The sequence below is a fragment of the Acomys russatus genome, chromosome 5 (assembly GCF_903995435.1).
Source record: "Acomys russatus chromosome 5, mAcoRus1.1, whole genome shotgun sequence".
NCBI classification, from domain to species: domain Eukaryota; kingdom Metazoa; phylum Chordata; class Mammalia; order Rodentia; family Muridae; genus Acomys; species Acomys russatus.
Genome location: NC_067141.1, coordinates 24,090,103 through 24,095,497, shown reverse-complemented (window position 1 = coordinate 24,095,497; position 5,395 = coordinate 24,090,103).

Sequence of the window (5,395 nt, the reverse complement as noted above, 5' to 3'; positions counted from 1 at the left end):
TGCAAGAAGAAACCACATCATCCCTTGTCCCAGCGGGTAAGAGCAAGGTCAGCCTGAGTGGGAGCCGCTCGGCAGGTACTGTGACAGTTTAGGAATGGACAGCTTTAAACAGATGTGTGCACATAGTCATCCTGCATACCAACAACCGGAGCCCATCCTGGGCTGCAGCTTTGTGCCTCTGCCTGTTTCTGGTGCTCGCTCCAAAACAAATGAAGCATTTACAGAAAGCTGTCCGGAGTGCCTAGGGCATAAATGAATCACAAGGAAACCAGTTCTGTCTAGGTGCGAGCCTCTGGGTGGGTCTGCCTGGTTTCCCATAGCTTCAACACTAAAGAAATGATGTCTCTGAAACCTCTGGTGTGAAAAAACTCAGACAGACCACAGGCCTTCCTGAGAGAACACTGTACGTGAGGGGGGTGGGGGTTGGGGGAACCTGCCTTCCAGCATGTAAGGACACAGGTGTTGGCTATGGCTGCAGAGCTAGGCAGGCTCAGGGCTCAGGAATCTCTGTACAGTGGCTATGTTAACAGATTTCATAGCAAAAGCCTGGCTCCTGGCAGTCCCAATAAGCCAGGCTCAGCCACTTGTTCCAAGTACATCATCTTAAAAAAGCAACTGTGAAAAGCAGAGAAAGATTTATTCAGTATGACCATGTTGGGAAGAAAAACGAAGAGGTCCCATGACTCCCAAGTCTGTCTTCAGGGTCCAGACATGAGGCTCTGGCTTAAACCGAGGGCAGGAGGGGTGCATCGCTAAGCAGTCCTGGTTAAGGTGTGTCCCTGGCCATCACTAACCCATCACTGTCTCAGCTCCAGTGTCTCTTGCAAGGTGATTTGACAAATTCTCAGAACTCTGTGAGATCTCTGATTGACAAAGCTCTCCCTGGCTGCCCTAGGCTTCAGCCTTTTCCTCCCCAGCATGAGACTCCTGGAGCAGTTCCAGTGCCCTGGGCTCCATCATTTCAGCATTCTTATAGCACAGCAGATGCTAAAATAGCCCCTCGTAGGGCTGAAAGGGATGTCTCAGCAGTTAAGAGGCTCCGAGCACCCACACTTCCAGCTTATAGCCACCTATAACTCTAGGGGTCTGGTGCCCTCTTCTGGCCTCCATAGGTACCTACATGCATGTGGTACACATAAATTCACACAAATGCACATACATGTAAATAAAAAATAATCTTTGAAATAACTCCTCTCAGGCTGGAGAGATGCTCAGAGGTTAAGAGCACTGGCTGCTCTTCCTAAGGTCCTGAGTTCAATTCCCAGCAACCACATGGTGGCTCACAACCATCTATAATGAGATCTGGTGACTTCTTCTGGTGTGCAGGTGTACATGCAGGCAGAGCACTGTAGATGTAATAAATTAATACATCTTTAAAATAAATCCTTTCCTATCATAAAGACTACAGTGGGCAAAGGATGAGGTTGTAGCCCCATGTGTCTAACTCCCGTCTCATCTAGAACCCCAGGAGCTGAAGGGCCCACAGGGGAATCTTGATCAGCACTTGCTGGGCCTCCCATAGAATCAAGCTGACTCTGTTTGAGGCTACTGCACACTGGACCAGCATCTCTGTCCCCACAAGACCTGCACAGCTCTTCCTCTCTCAAACACCAGACTACCTACTGAGACATTGTCTGTGGATCTCTAGCTCAGAGTCCTACATAGGGAGTTAGTGGCATCAACAGGGGTATAGAGGGGTGTTATAGGCACCCCTCTGCTGCTAGAAATCAGAGAACCTGCAGGATCCAGCTGGGAAGACTTCCTCTTCCTCAGAGAACTGTAATAAGAGGTCAGCCTGTGGACCCTGATTTCTCTTTAGAACCCCCACCATGCTGTTATGCCTGCCCAAATCCTTAACTCCCCTTCTAAAACCTCCTTATCCTCATGGATCCACCGTGTCCCCTTTGAGCCCACACCTGAGAACTCCCACTCACTGCTTATTTCCCTCCTCTTCCAGAGGCCCTGCCACGCGCCAAGGGTAATTGTGGCTGATTTTTCATCCTTGCATAGTATTTGTGCTCCACTGTGTAGAGAGAAAATGCTTCAAAAAACACCGGGTTCCTCTCAAAGATACAGCAACAAATCGGAATAAAGACAGCAATTGATACTTTTGAGGTTTTCCAAGACTTTGGTGAACCATCATTTTGCCAGTGGGGATCCTGCCTCTGGGGTGACAGTGATAACTGAGAAGGCAGTGGCTGCTGGAGCCTGGAGTGACTATGGCACTTTCTTCTCTTTTTTAAAAAAATTTATTTATTTTCTGTATATGAACACTCTGTTTGCATGTACCCCTACACACCAGAAGAGGGCATCAGATCACATTATAGGTGGTTGTGAGGCACTATGTGGTTGCTGGGAATTGAACGCAGGACCCCTAGAAGAGCTGACAGTGCTCTTAACCTCTCCAGCCTCTGTGGCAATTTCTTAAAAATAAGAACAGACGCCATGCTACCCAGCTCTTCCTTCCATGAACAATCTCTCCCTAGTGTGTGGTGTCATGTGATATCATCTTATCAACAACAGATGTGGGTCTCACTCTGTAGCCCAGGCTAGACTCAAATGAACAGCAATCCTGACTCCGCCTCCTCCCGAGTACTGGGGTTACAGGTGAGCACCACTATACCTGGCTAGAATTTCTTTCAAAATTCACATGTATGCCTGTGGAGGAGCCACTGCTCTCAACAATGTGCTAGAGAGACTCAACATGGCATTCACAGGAAAACGGCCCCAGGCCCTACTCTTGCCAGACAGAGAGAATTAACAGCATCTTCCAGGCTTTGGGTGTTCTCTGAAAGAAAGCTGACAGCATCCTCTCCCACATAATATCGCCAGCTGCATCAGCCACAACTGGAGAGGCAGCCTGGGTTTCAAAGCCAGACATGGTCTCTCCTCTCCATGCGTGAACTGAAGTTCCCAGGGAAAAAAAAGCCGCACCTTTGTTCAAGACCACACAAGGCTGACCCACTGTGGTTCTCAACCTTTTTGACGCTGCAACCCGCCCCCACCATAAAATTATTGCATTGCTATTTCATAACTGTAATCTTGCTACTGTTATGAATAATAGTGTAAATATGTGATAAGCAGGGTCACAGATGTGCAACCCCTGTGAGGGTCGCAACCTGCAGGTTGAGAACTGCTGGGCTAGAACTTTATGATTGTGGAGATTTGGAATGTTGCAGACCCAGACTCAAATTAACAAAATAAATAAATAAATAAATAAATAAATAAATAGCCATTAACGTCTGGCTATTTGGGATTATGTGGTAGAAGAAGCCTTTTGAAACATATCTGGTAGGTTGTACAGTGTGACCCTTCTAGAAGTTTCCCCTTCTGGCAGAATGGGCCAGTGAGACCCCATGATAGAAGTCAGGAGTTATTGTCAGCCTGGGACGAAGCTTGCCTTGGTTTCTAGTTATTCACTCATTTAAAACAAATGTTTGTGGCTAGGCCCAGCAGCTTATGCCTTTAGTACCAGCACTGAGGAGGCAGAGGTAGGAGGATATCTCTGAGGTCAAGTCCAGCCTGGGCTACATAGTGAATTCCAGGTCAGCCAGGACTACACAGAGAGACTTATCTAAAAACAAACAAATCAAACACCTTAACCTGTAGCTGTGCATCGTGGTGCATGCCTTTAATCCCAGAACTCTGGGAGTCAGAGGCAGGTGGATTGCTGTGAGTTTGAGGCCAGCCTGGTCTACAAAGCAAGTCCAGGGCAGCCAAGACTACACAAAGAAATCTTGTCTCAACAAACAATCCAAACAAACAAAAACAAAACAAAACAAAACACCCAAAACTGTGCAACTCCTGTTTCTGACCACGAAGATTTTTGCGTATGTCACTATCTGCCATGGGAATCACGGGACTTCCTATTTGTCACAGGAATAAACAAGATCACAGAGGATAAACAAGGTCTGGCTCCTTTTCCACCTACAAGGACATCTTTCCTCCCAGCAGGCTGAGGCAAGCAGACAGCACAAAACTGTTAACTTTTGCTCCCAAGAAACTAGACACTCACCAGTCTCACCTGGCTCAGGGATCTGGACACAGCAGGACAGGGGCCTCTGGTCTCTCCTCAAGAGCTGCACACTGCCTGGTGACAGCCTGGGGATCTGTGGTCCATCCGAAGAGTGTTTATTCAGGATCAGCTGATCTTGCTTGGGAACATGTCCCTAGCCTCATTAAAAAAAAAAAAGAAAAAGAGAACTGGGTGGTGGTGGCGCATGCCTTTAATCCCAGCACTTGGGAGGCAGAGGCAGGTGGATCACTGTGAGTTCAAGGCCAGCCTGGTCTACAAAGCGAGTCCAAGATAGTCAAGGCTACACAGAGAAACCCTGACTTAAAACACAACAAAATTTTTAAAAAATCAAACAAACAAATAAACAAATAAAAAATAAAAAAAAAGAAAAAGATTCTAAGACATTTAAGCAGCAGGGACATCAGAGCCAAACCTGAGAGCCTAAAACAGTGCAGGCCACTGTGAGGTCCCCCTGTACCCCTGCACCCCATCTGGGAGAGAGCCCCCTCCCTTGAACCAAATCACAAAGTCAGTGAAACTCACTAGAGTCTTTGAGGTAGACCACAGTCTTCCCCTTCGAGCTCCCCTCCCCCCCAAGCTCCCCCTCTGCAAGGACAGAGTCTCTGGGTGTTGTGGGCTTTTCCCTGCTGCTGTGACATTTGGACATTGTGACTCAGCTGTGACCTCAGGTCCTCACCCAGGCATGGCCATCAGCTTCTGCTTGGAATGACCTTGTGAGAGAAGCTTCTGGGTTATATACCCACTCCTCACTGTCCCTGGGTTCACTCTTGTTGTTTGGGGTTATGTGATCCTTAGATGTCTGTCCTGCTGTAGAATCTCAGAGGGAATCAAGGCCTCCATCTGGGAAGACAAGGGACTTTGAATCACCCTCCAATGTAACAGTCCAAAGCCACCGACGATGACCTTGCTGTATATCACCCTGTCTCTGAGGTATGAACTGGGTGGTCCCAGCCTAAGCTGCCATCTCATCTGAAACCTCAACAAGGACAGGGATCCTGCTTCCAAGGCAGCTCATGCTTGGTACACTGGTGTGGCTGTGGGTAGAAAGCCTCTGCCCAACCTGCTGGGCATCTTCAGGATATGGTGGTGCCCCCACCCCAAACCAATTGTGCCCAGAGACCGCAGGCCTCCAAGCATGACCTACAAGCAGATCTGGAAGACAAGCTCCATCTGGTTACACAAGTCAGTGCTCTTCTGGGTGGAGGGCCCTTCAGATCACAGGATTGACCGCAGGTTGTTTGTTTGTTTGTTTGTTTGTTTGTGACAAGGTTTCTCTGTGTAGCCTTGGCTATCCTGGAACTCACTCCATAGACCAGGTTGGCCTCAAACTCACAGAGATCCACCTGCCTCTGCCTCGCA